We start from the raw sequence: 13,906 nt of genomic DNA on the forward strand, positions 1-13,906 counted from the left end.
AATCCCCAAAACCAAAAAACCTAAAACAAAAACATAAAAAACTAAAGTACTGAAATTGACAACCCATTAAAATCAGCAATAAGATATGAAAAATCATAAGGATTTTTTAAAAAGTAACTAACACTGGTTAAATTTATTTAGAAAATACAAAGTCCAAACAGCACTGGGTAAAGTCTTTAGGAAGGCTTCCCAGGGTAAAGAAGAGGACTAGAGCAAAACCTGAGTTTGAAAGACAAAGAGAACACATGATACCAGAGTGCAGGCTAGAAATGTCATTTAGGAGAAAGCAGCATATCTGTAAATAGAAGAGCAATAATCCCCTGTGCAGTGGGGTTGTGAGGAAGAAGACTTGTTGGGAATCAAAAGCCACAGTTTGACAAGGTCACTGTGGCTTAGCAGCATTCCGACAAGGTCAGAATCTGCAGGTGCACCATGTCTCTATCATGGTGGGAAGGAATGCTAAATGGTTTCTCTTGACTGAAAAGAAGTTTATACTTACCCAAGGACACTGGCAGTAACAGGATGGCAAAAACAGATAAGTTGTAACTAGGTCAGAGTGTTTTGATGTTTAAGTCTCTGCCTCTTTTGTATAAAGCTTGCTGAGAAAAGTAAAACTTTGCCAGTTGGTCATCAGCCTTCTGGCCCTCTCAATATGTGTCTTGTCTGTTCATTCCTTTTCTGAGTCCTTTTGGGTCAAGGACCTCTGTGATCCCGGCAGAGACTGCCTGCAGAAAACAGAAGCAAATCTTTCCATTAAAACAAGACAAATGCTGAATTTAGCTATATGAACTATGATAGTGTGTCTGTTGTATATATCAGATAGTTAAAAGCTAGTAAAAGGTGATGATTCTAAAACAAAACCAGAACTGACCTTTTCCCTCCCTAGCTCATACCTAATTCATTTGTGCGCTATAAAGAGTGAGGTGTGAGATATTTTATCATTATCAAATGCTTCATCAAAATAGATGCATTTTTCCACTGTAAAAACCATCTATGTTTACTCATGGACAAGCTTTTAAAAGATGTTATTTTGGTTTTCAACACATACAAACAGTTATCAAAATCTTCAATAAAAATGCCACGTGGCTCAGACCTCATGCCTGCTAATCTACGTGCACAATTCCTGATCCGTGAAGACAGAGAAGCATGTGGACCTTCTTCCTTTTGGTCCTCAGTGCATTTCTTCTTGGCTTCAAGGTCTTAATTCATGTGCTGCTGATAGAGACACTGAAATAAAGTCCATTTTCTCACAATCCCACCATTTGTTCAAATCCTGCAGTATTTTATATTTAGTATTTTGAGGTTGCTTTTCCTGAATAGTTTTGTTTTGGCTGACAGTTTCAGTGTTTCCTCTCGTGCCATGAAAGAAATATATGCTGTTCACATCACATTTTTTTTCTTTTTGTGGTGGTATTGTTGGATTGTGTGATCTCTGTTCAGATTATTTCAAAATTCTTGTGCTTGCCACTGAAGCATCTAAGCAAGACACATGAATGTAGCAAGGGAGGTACTAGAGTTTATTAAAGGGAAAGCATCACAAGAAGCAATGAATGTGCCATCTAGCCAGGTGGGCCAGGTGGGATGAAAGCAGGGAAAAGGGAGCAGAGAAAGTGCTCTTTGTTTCAAGTGCTTTTAAAAACCTGGGATAACCTGTGGGAGGGGAAAGAAGGCAGTCTCCAGATCACCAATAATCAGCGAGTAGGGAGAGATTTGGATGGTCCCAATAGGTGGGGATATGTTGATTGACAGTTACTCTGCACATGCATTTAAGCTAGTTCTTAGGTATTTAATCATATGCATGAGGTGTCATCAAAATTCATGTTTTTACCTGAAATATAATAGAGGACAAAATCACCCCAAGGTTTCTGGTCTTACAATTTATGACAGCAAAGGATAGCACTGGGCTGAGATAAGAAGTTTAGCATGCATTGTGCCAAGAATAAGCTATTTGGGGTCTGAGGAATCCCAATGCATCTTTCCTATTTTCTAGCTTGCCTTAGTACTGAGGTTTGAACTCAGGACCTAGTGCTTTCACTTTACTACTTGAGCCATACCTCTATACCAGCAACACATCCTTGATACCATTAGCCTCTTATTTGATGTTGATTATAATTCATATATTCCCAAAGTTGCTGATTTTTTAATCTTAATTTAGACCATGAGTTTGTCATACATTTAAATTTTTTTCTAAAAATTTTAAGACTTCCTTTTTTATACAGCAATTCCAGTTGGTTGGAAGGAAGAAAGCCAAAAAGGCAGGCAGGAGGATTTCCTACTACGTACCAGTAGCTCTGTAAATATTGCATTGTCAAGGCTAATAGGCACAGCATCTTCATCACTCAAATTCTCACCCAATGTGGTGGGCAGGGGTACAGGAGGTTGAAAGTGTCATGGAAGTTGACATTTCACAAAGGCAGTTTGATGGAAGGAGGCACGAGTGGGCACCCTTCTCTACTGGCCAGAAAATAGAAGCCAATCAGTTGAGAGGAAATGCAGTAATAAAGACAGAACTTTACATAAGCTTGCTGATGGGAAGATGGCAGGGATTCCTATCCCAAAAGAGCCATCTTGCTGAGAGCCTGATTTAGGGTAGTTTATATAGGAAATTGCTGATTGCAGACTGGTGGGCGCCTCCTCATAAGCAGAGGTTCGTGGCCCAATCACACACTTCTGATCTTAATTGCCTAGTCACAAGATGTTTTCCAGTTCTGCAAATCTCAAGAATCATTCTTTCTTCTTGGGCAATTTGTTGTCGTTGATTAGTTTGTTCATGTGCAGTTCCTGACATACTACTCAACAGACAGGCTAAAGGGGATAGCTGCCCAGAGGGCCTCTTGTTGATTACTAAACTCATGGTAATGCCTAAGAAAACAAACTCCAGCTGATTATTGTGAAAGACAGGCTCCTGTGAAGTTGAATAGGAAGCCGGGCATGAGATCTGGTCTCACTGCTTGACTTCACTTTTTTGGAGTTCATGGATGATGTTTAGGTAACTTAAAGAGAGTGGACAGTATGTGGGCTCTGCTTTGGCTTCCACAGCTCCCCCTCTGGGTTCCCCACTCCCTTTCTATATCCTCTTTACCAGGGAGGCAAGGAGTAGCTCCACTGTAAGCTTTGCTTCTGAATCTACTTTTCTAGAAGTGGGGTTAGAAAACTTGCTATAAAAGTCAAAGAGGAGCTGGGTTCTGGTGGCTCATGCCTATAATCCTAGCTATTTCTGAGGCTGAGATCAGGAGGATAATGATTCCAGGTCAGCCAGGGCAAAAAAGCTTATGAGATACCATGTCAACAATAACAAAAAGCCAGGAGTGGCATGCATGTGTCATCCCAGCAATGCTGGGAAGCATAAAATAGGAGGATCAAGGTTCAGGCTTGCCTAGGCAAAAAAGTAAGACCCTATCTCTAAAATAACTAGAGCAAAAAGGTCTGGAGGCATGTCACAAGCCCAAAGCCCTGAGTTCAAACTCTGAGACCCTCAAAAAAATAAAGCCAAAGAGGCAAACTCAGGAATGTTTTCACACAAAATTTGACAAAATTGAAATATTTTTCTATAGAGACAGAAATTTGACAGGTTATATAAGTTTCATATGTCATGTAATGTTATGTTAATTTTTTTGTTTGTATGTTACTAGGGATTGAACTCAGGAACTTGCACTTGGCAAGTGCTCTACCACTTGAGCTGCACTCAGTCCTTTTACTCTTAGTTTTTTAGATGAAGTCTGTTGTTAACTTTGGTCTGGCCTTGGATCCAATCCTCCTGGCTTCACCTCCTGAGTAGCTGAGTGTGGTCATGAGCCACCACTCCAGGCTTGGTTTTGAGATAGGGTCTTGTTGGGGCAAAGGCCCCAACTGGCCTGGAATTGGGACGGTCTTGTCAGCCAGGCTGGTGTGTTGTCTGTGCTCTGTGCTGTGCTCTTGGGCAAGGCAAGCTTTAGGAATGGAACCACTATCGGGACTTTGCAAGGGCTGCTTAAGTTTTCTTTTGAGCAAATATTCATGACAGCTGTCAAGATTCTTGAGATCTTCTTAACTAGCTGGGATTGCAGGCACGTACCACCACAACTGGCAGAACTAGAGCTTTTGATGCAGGAAATTTCTGGACAGAAATCTGCAGTGATTCTCATAATCAGGAAAGCCGTTGGGGAAGGCTGGTCAACAGGGCAAAACTGAATCTCTAAGGCTCTGATTCTTAAATTGTGGTTTCTGGTCCTGCAGCAGCAGCATTACTTAGGAATTTGTAAGAAATGCAAATTCTCTGGAGCTCCAGACCTACTGAGACAGAAACTGGGGGTGGGTCCCGGCAATCTGGTGTTTATTAAGCCAGGTGTTTTGGTTTTGTTTGTGTGTGTGTGTGTGGTGGTACTGAGGTTTTAACTCAGGGCTTCTCACTTGCAAAGCAGACCTTAGACTCTTAAGCCACACCTCCATTCCATTTCGCTCTGGTTATTTTTTGGAGATGGCATCCGAGAACTATTTGCCTGGGCTGGCCTGGAATAGCGATCCTCCTGATCTCAGCCTCCCAAATAACTAGGATTACAATTTGATAAGCACAGCTCCACGGCGTCATTCCTTACCAGGTCCTGGAAACGTGAACATCCACCTGAGCGCCCTAAAACTGCTTTGTTCTCAAGAGCGCTGCTGTACCGGTGAGAACAATTCCAACCAGCTAAAGGCATGGATTTCCACAGGAAGATTTGGAAATGGTATTAAAAGCCAGGCTCCATAGGAAGAGGCACCATGCATCCTAGCCCAAAGTGCTGGCATGGTAGTTTTTAGCCTTTTTGTACTCGTGACCATGGCGTTTGCTGACTTGCACACCCAGGAGCCTTTCAAAGCTGGCCATCACACCTCCCTCTTTCTTCCAAGGTCCGATGGGGAATTCCTATCTTGGGCCTGCCAGGTGAGGCGCAGACGATGTCCCGACCTCACAAGAGGTCCTTGTGACATCACTGCCGGCCTGAGTACACCCTCAGGCCCTGCAGACGACACACAGGACTCGCGATATTGGGCCCTACGGATTTTAGGGGCAAGGCGGGCCGTTGCAGGTGTGTGGGTCCCGGCGGCAGAGGCAGGGGCGTGTGTCCATGCTCGGTGCTGCTCGGTGCCGCAAGGCCACTTCAGGAAAGGAGCAAGCTACAGGAATGTGCAAAAGGGCTGCTTAGTTTCTTTCAAGCAAATATTCCCGACACCTGCCAGGACCCTCAAGACTTGGCGCACCCCCGCTGGGCTACCAGGAGGCTGAGGCGGGGGATGGCTCCTATGAAGAGGAAGTGCACCTGTGACCTGTGCTCCTGCGGGTAAGGTAGCTGCGCCCAGGGCAAGCCTGGGGGCGCCTGGATTTTCAGACTCCCTAGCCAGCCAGGCCCTTTTCCTGGAATGTAGGCAGCTTCATCCGTGTCATGGAGGATCGTTTCACTTGTCTCCTTTACTAGGCTTCAGTGTTGTCAACTAGCATTTAATGCACCTGGATCAATCAGTTGGGTGAGCGTAGCTGTTTTCAGGCATTTTTCTGTGCTCCTTTTCTGTAGAGCTGCAGGAAGCTTGAGGGTGGGTCCAGTCCTAGCCCAGTTTTTACTCCCTTCCACTAGCCCAGAACAGATCACCCAAGGATAGAAAACCCCTGGCCAAGCTGGGACTAGTCTTGCTTCTTTTGTAATTCTTCAGGAAAGAGAAAGAGAATTCCTTTCATTTAACTGAATTTCTCAGAGACATTACTGTTACTTTGTCAGAGAAACCTAAGATGTTTTAAAAACTTGATTCTGTGTTGGGTAGAGTTAAAGTCTCTTGTCCCAGCTCAGTCACGTCTCTCTTTATCAGTTACCTTTAAGGACCATGCCATGGTGAAGCCTGGCAAAGGCAGATGGTCCCAGGGACAAACTATGGGTTTTAGTCAAAAGTTCTGCAGTTGACTAGTCTATATCTCATACCTGCATCCCAGGGCAAATGGGAGCTGCTAGGCTGGGCTCTGGGGTAGCTGTCCTGGGCTGTCTATGTGGGATCTTGGGTAGGCAGCTGAACTTCTCCAGATCATAGTTTCCATATCTGTATCCATAGTACTTACCTCATAGGACTAGTGTAAGGATTAAATGAGATAATGTGTGTGACTACTGGTACGTGGATTGTGTTAGTATCCAAATCTCCAAAAAGGGCTTACAAGTGTAATAAATTATGTGAAAAAACATATAGCTACCCATAGTGGGGAGAATTAAAGGGCACTGTAAAAACTTAGAAACCTTATCCAACTTGCCCTGGCTGCTTATTAGAGTCACTTGGGGGAACTTCAGAAAGAGTGTCGGTTGCCTAGGCTGTTAATGATGTTGGAGGGCTGCCCTATCAGCAGTCTTCAGGTAATTCTGACCATTAGACAGGATTGGGAACTACTGAACTCTATTACAAACAAGCATGATTCTTGCTCTAAAGCTTTGTTTGGTGGACCACAGCACTGCTTAGTCTAGGGCTAATTTTTCACCCTGAAAAATTCTTTAAGACTCATTTCCTTACTGTGGTCTTTTACATCACCATTTTGCCTCCTCCTGCTCTGTTCTAGGTTTCAGTATTGAAATCTGTAAGACATTGTCTCCGTCTTTGCACAGCATGCCACCCAGGTAGGCAGACAGGAATGCTTACTGAAGAGGTGCAAAGTCTACAGCAAGAAGTTTCCTTCCACTCCCAGTCCACCTTGTATCTAGATATTCCTTCTGATTCTGTTTTCCCTTCATTCCTGCAAAGGGGCCACTTACCATCAGATGTGGAGCCTGTCTTGAGTTTTCTTCTCGCCTCCTTTCTTCCTCCTGTTTCTGTCCTTCCACTTTATGGTCCTGGTAAGAGTCTGTTTGACAGTTACATCCATCAGCCTCTCTTCTCTTCTCTTCTGACCTCTAGTCTCATTTCCACCTGGTCAACGTGCTTGTTGTCTCATCAGTCTCAACTCCAACCTGCAGACATTCACTAATTCCCCCTTTCTCCCAATGTCTGGCCCATTAATGGTGCCAGTAATCTTCCATTTACCTTGGTTTAAAGTTTTGAATCATCTCTCATCCTTTGATTGCAAAGGATAATTTACTCCAACATTTACTCATTTCAAAGTCTGGTCCCCTCTTCCTTTGCAATCTTTCTTTAATTGGTTCCTTTTTATTCCCATTGTTTCTTCTCTGGTACTTTCATTTTTATATTTGGAAACTGATGTTAATGAAATCCTAGTTTTCTCTACTGTGATTCCCTTACATGAAACCATTTTTTTTTCCAGCTGCACTGGGGTTTTGAACTTGAGGCCTTGGGACCTTGTACTTGTTAGGAAGGCACTCTACCACTTGAGCCCGACCTCCAACCAAAACCATTTCTTAAAGTGGATGGGACTTTTCAGCATCCCAAGTGCACTTTCTGGTTGCCCTCTGTGTTACTTACCCTTGTCCTTGCATCTCTAAAATGCTCAAGTCCCCTGTTTCTGCCTCTTAATCTTTAAGGCTCTGCTTCAGAACAAGCTCTGTGGTTCCCCATCTCAGAGGAGCATCCCCACTCCCTATGTTCTGGTCTTCTAGTTACGTGTCTGTAGGCTTCAGATCCTGATTGGTGGTATACTGTAGGAAAGCAGACACCATGTTTCCCATATATGTGTATGCTCTGAAATACTAACTGCTACATTCTCCATTTAGCAGTAAGCATCTTGAATGAGTAGGTGGATTTTTAACATTCTAGAATGGATGAAGGACACAAGATCTGGAGTGCTGCTATCCAGTATGGTAGCCATATGTGGCAGTTTTATTTAAATGAGTTAAAATTAAATAAAACTTAAATTCCTTAGTTACACTAGCCACATTTCAAATATTCAAAAGCCATGAGAGTCTGGAGATTCCGCAAAAAAGCTAAAAATAGAACTGCCATATGATCCAGTGATAAAGTCAAGATACAAAAGAGACACTTGCACACTGATGTTTATCGAAGCACGGCTCACAATAACCAAGCTAGATGCCAATCCAGATGCCCTACAACTGATGAGTGGGTCAAGAAAATGTGATACTTACATATAATGGAGTTATACTCAACAATAAAGAAGAATGACACCATGTGGTTTGAAGGTAAATGGATGCAATTGGAGGACATCATGTTAAGTGAAGTAAGTCAAGTTCAGAAAGATAAAGGCCACCTGTTTTCTCTCATATGTAGAAAGTAGATCAAAAAGATAAACATATATGCAAAAACAAATCATATAGCAATGTATATGTTAGAACATATCTGTAATAGTGGAAGTACTTTATGGAACTCGGAGGAGGAAAAGGGAATGATAGAGTGTCAGCAATATTATTATGTATGTAATACATAACATCTGTGAAGGTAGAGGTATAAGGATATATATTGAAAGCTGTTGAAAAATGGGGGGTGGGAGAGAAGGAGTAAGGGAGAGTAGTGGAGGAGGCTGAATAGACCAAAGTAAAGTACACTCACAGTGGGGATACATTGAGAAACCCCTTTGAAATCAACTTAGAAAATAATAATGAAATACAGGACTGTAAAATAGGTTCAGTGGGAGTAACTTGTGGAAGGGGGGAGGGCGAATGAAGGATATTAAGGTGAGGGAACATGCTGATGGAGTTCATATATTTTTATAAAATAGAACAATAGAACCTCTTGCAATTGCTTTAAGTGGGGTGGGGAGGGAGTTGAGGGGGAGAGATGGTGGGGATGATCTAACCAATACACAATATAAGCCTATTTGGAGTTGTTGCAGTGAGTCCCCCTGTACAACGAATATATCCTAATAAAAAAATAAAAAAAAACCCTAGAAGAGTCAAGTGACTACCATGCTGGACCATGCAGATAAGGAATATTTCCATCATTGCAGAAAGTTCTCTTGGACAACAGTGCTCTTAGTTTTTATTATTTGGAAGTCTTCATCTCCCCCACCTCCACTCCAATTAAACATGCTCAGAAGCTGGTTGGATGGAATGAGTAACTCTGTAGATGATCTCTTAGGTCTAGAAGCCCAAGATTTTTTACTTTCCAAGACTGAGGTTATAGGAAAAGCTAAGGAGAAACCTGGGGGACAGGAGTCTGTCAAAAATTCACTTGTAGCTGGATGCCAGTGGCTCACACCTGTAATCCTAGCTACTCAGGGGGCAGAGATCAGGAGGATCAAGGTTTGACAACAGCCCAGGCAAATAGTTTGTGAGATCCTATCTCGAAAAACCCTTCACAAACATAGGGCTGGTGGAGTGGCTCAAAGTGAAGGCCCTGAGTTCAAGCCCCAGTACTGAAAAAACAAAAGAGAACTCACTTGTCAGAGGAGAGACCCCTTCAGTGGGAGAGGAGAAGCTGAGGTTTCTGAGTGAGTCACTTGATCTCTCTGGGCTTCATTTCTCCCATCTTTTTAATCCAGAGAATTTTTTTGAGACCCAGGGAGGGAGAGAGGGAGGGAAGTCCACATTCCCTCACACTTCCTCCTAAGGTTTTTTTTAAAAATTAAATTAAAAAAAATCTTATTCTACTGAGGGTACATTGTGATAGTTATGAAAGTTCTTACAATATACCATAGTTGAATTCATTCCCTCCATTCCTGGAGTTCTCCTCTATCCTGGAATAGTTTCAGCAGGTCTCATTTTTCCATTTGCATACATGTGTACACGTTATTTGTACTATATTTATCCTCCTACACCCTCTCCACGTCCTCCCCTTCACTACTGGTACCAAGCTCCAGGCAGGACTTGTTCTGCCCTCCTGTTCTCTGTTTTTGTAAAAAGAAAATAACATTTTGTTTATGATAGCTAGACATTGGTACCTTGTGACACTTCCATGTATATGTGGATTATAACCTGAATTGGTTCATCCTCTCTGTTTTTCTCATTCCTATGTTAGACCTCTTGTGATTTCAACAGGTTTAAAAATTCTATTTTTATTCTCATATAGGAAGTACATCAACCATATTCACCTTCTTAACTTCCTTCTTTTACTCTCTCTTTCCTGTTAGCAGCCTCCCCTTAGCATGACCTGTTTTTCATAATATTGCTTGTATTTGTGTTGGGCTTATAGTCCACATATGAGAAAAAATGTGACCTTTGGCTTTCTGAACCTGCCTCACTTATGATCTACAGTTCCATCCATTTACTGGCAAATGACAAAATTTCATTCTTCTTTATGGCTGAATAAAATTCCATTATATATAAATACCATGTTTTCTTAATCCATTCATCAGTAGTGGGGCATCTTGGCTGTTTCTATAACTTGGCTATTGTGAATAATGCTGCGTTAAACGGTGTGCAGGTACCTTTATTGTAGCCTGACTTACATTCCTGTGGATATATCCCTAGGAGTGGGATTGCTGGATCATATGGCAGTTCTATTTTTAGTTTTTTGAGGAGCCTCCACACTGTTTTCCATAGTGGTTGTACAAGCTTGCATTCCCATCAGCAGTGTATGAGGGTTCCATTTTGCCCACATCCTCACCAACATTTGTTGTTATTTGTGTTTTTCATGATGGCTATTCTAACAGGGGTGAGGTGAAATCTTAATGTGGTTTTGATTTGCATTTCCTTTATGGCCAGGGATGTTGAACATTTCTTGAGTTTTTTAGCCATTTGGACTTTTTCCTTTGAAAAAGCCCATTTCTTCATTGGGTCATTGATTTTTGGGGAATTTAGTTTTTTGAGCTCCTTGTATATTCTGGTTATTAATCTCTTGTCAGATGTATAGCTGGCAAAGGTTTTCTCCCATTCTGTGGACTGCCTCTTCAATCTGGTGCAGAAGTTTTTTAATTTCATGTAGTCCCATTTGTCAATTTTTTTCTCTTAGTTTCTGAGCTGCTTGAGTTCTACTGAGGAACTATTAATGTCTATTAATTCCAATGTATTCACTGCTCTCTCCTGCACAAGCTTCAGTATTTCAGGTCTGATATTAAGGTCTTTAATCCACTTTAAGTTGATACTAGTACAGGGTGAAAGACATGGTTCTGGTCAGTTTTCTGCATGCAGATATCCAGTTTTCCCAGCAACATTTGTTGAAGAGGCTTTTTTCCATTGTATGTTTTCAGTGCCTTTGTCAAAAAATCAGGTGGGCATAGCTGCATGGATTCATATCTGAGTCTTCAGGTCTTCATGTCTGTTTTTCTGCCAGTACTGTGCTGTTTTTATAGCTATGTCTCTGTAGGACATTTTGAAGTCAGGTATTATGATACCTCCACTATTGCTCTTTTTGCTCATTATTGCCTTGGCTAATCAGTGTTTTGTGCTTCCAAATGAACTTTAGGGTTGATTTTTCAATCTCTGTAGTGAATGTCATTGGAATTTTGATGGGAATTGCATTGAACATGTAGATTGCTTTTGGTAGTACAGCCATTTCCACATTGATACTGCCAATCCATGAGTGTGGGAGATCTTTCTATCTTCTGTAGTCTTCTTTGATTTCTTTCGTCAATAGTTTATAATTTTCATTGTAGAGGTCTTTTGCTTCCTTTGTTAAGTTTACTCAGGTATTTTTTGAGACTATTGTAAATAGAATTGTTTTCCTATATTCTTTCTCACTCATTCATTGTTGGTATATAGAAAGACTACTGATTTTTGTAAATTGATTTTGTATCCTGCTACTTTGCTGAAGGTGTTCATGATATCTAGGAGTTTTTTGATGGTGTTTTTCAGATCTTTTAGGTATAAGATCATGTCATCTGTCCATATGAATAGTCTGACTTCTTTCTTTTCCACTTGTATTCCTTTTATTCTTCCTGTTTTTTTGCTCTGGCTAGGAATTCCAAGTCTATGTTGAATAAGAGTGGAGAGAGTGGACATTTCTCTCCCATTTCTGATATAGAGGAAGTGGTTTCAGTTTTTCCCCATTTTATATGATTTAGGTATAGGTTTGTCATATATAGCCTTCATTATTGAGGTACATTCATATATAGCCTTCATTATATTGAGGTACATTCATTCTATTCCTAGTTTCATTAGAGCTTTTATCATGAAAGGATGTTGGATTATGTCAAAGACTTTCTGCATCTAATGGTTTTTGTCTTTGCTTCTGTTAATATGCTGTATTACATTTAATGATTTGTGTATGTTAAACCATCCCTGCATCCCTGGGATGAAACTGACTTGATCACGGTATATGATCTTTTTGATATGTTGTTGAATTCAGTTTGCCAATATTTTATTGAGGAATTTTGCATCTAAGTTTATTAAAGAGATTGGCCTATAATTCTTTTTTTTTTTGTGTGTGTGTGTGTCCTTGTCCAGTTTTGGAATGAGTGTAATATTGACTTCATAGAATGAGTTTGGCAGTGTTCCTTCTCCTTCTATTTTGTGGAAAAGTTTGTCTTTTATGGTTTTGTTTGAGCAAAGAGTTCTTTAATGTGCTTGTTCTTCTTCATGTGCATGTGCACACGTGTATAGGATCTCACTATGTAGCCCAGGCTGGCCTTGAACTGGTACCTTCCTGTCTCAGTCTCCTATCTGATTTGATTACAGATGTGTGACACCACATCTGGATCTTTTAATGTGCTTTAAACTGTGGCACATTGTACTTGTTAGAGGGGAGGTTCTGATGATGCTCAGAGGGCTGGATGAGAAAGCTTCCATCACAAGAGCCACTGTCTTCTGGAGACAAGGATGCTGTCTTTGAGCAAGTTCTTAAATTTTCCCACTAGATGGCAGTCTTCTCCCAACCAACTCTCATTGCTATGTAGGACAGCTCAGTTTAAGCAGAAAACAAAACCTTTGGGGTTTTGGACTTCCTTGAATTTTATCTTTTATTTTTCATAGATTTACCTTAAGTTTTCTAAAATGAGCAATTAGAGCTTAGGGACCAACAGGGCTCAGGAAGCTGGTGTTCCTTGAGGAGCAGACCACAGATCACAGAGTGAGGGTGCTTCAACTATCTAAACCTGAAGATTGCAACCACTCAGAAAACTTGATAGTGAGCTTTACTGGTTTAAGAAAAGGGACACATTTCACTGTATCAAGCTCCAGGCTCTCCCTCCACAGCACGTCCCACCCCTCCCCTTAACAATCAAGACTGGCAGTTGGAATAATACCATAAAATGTTATCATATTTTCTTTTCAATATGACTAGCAGCAAATAAGCAAAAATATTCATAGGTTGTAGAAATACATAAAGTCAGCAGTTTTTATTTAATTTTATTTTTTTTTCATTTTTCTTTTATTATTCATATGTGCATACAAGGCTTGGTTCATTTCTCCCCCCTGCCCCCAACCCCTCCCTTACCACCCACTCCTCCCCCTCCCTCTCCCCCCCCTCAATACCCAGCAGAAACTATTTTGCCCTTATTTCTAATTTTGTTGTAGAGAGAGTATAAGCAATAATAGGAAGGAACAAGGGTTTTTGCTGGTTGAGATAAGGATAGCTATACAGGGCATTGACTCACATTGATTTCCTGTGTGTGGGTGTTACCTTCTAGGTTAATTCTTTTTGATCTAACCTTTTCTCTAGTACCTGTTCCCCTTTTCCTATTGGCCTCAGTTGCTTTAAGGTATCAGTCAGCAGTTTTTTAAACTAAGCTATTACTTACCTTGACAACAGAGCTGTACCGTGGACAGGCATGGAGTGACCCCACTTTTGTATAGCAGAGAATGTTTTTAATTACATCTGAAAATCCTAAGCATTTCCTGTCATTGAAAAAAGTGTTTGTACAGTATTACAGCACCTTACATTTCTATAGGGTTTTGAAAAATTTAAAGGGTTTTCTCATATTATTATCATATTTGGGGGGAGGATCCTCAATATGGAAAACATTGCTTAGTTTGACATTTGAGTCATTAAGCTTAGCCTGTTTTCCCTGGGATGTTTTCAGTTTACTGAGCTGTTCTTTCCCAAATGACTAAATTTGTCATTGGGGTAGGGGTTGTAGTGATTGCTGATAAATGTTGTGCATTTTTTAAAACACCACAGAGCTTTAGTGGTCTCTAGC

The sequence above is a fragment of the Castor canadensis genome, chromosome 13 (assembly GCF_047511655.1).
Source record: "Castor canadensis chromosome 13, mCasCan1.hap1v2, whole genome shotgun sequence".
In the NCBI taxonomy this organism is placed as follows: domain Eukaryota; kingdom Metazoa; phylum Chordata; class Mammalia; order Rodentia; family Castoridae; genus Castor; species Castor canadensis.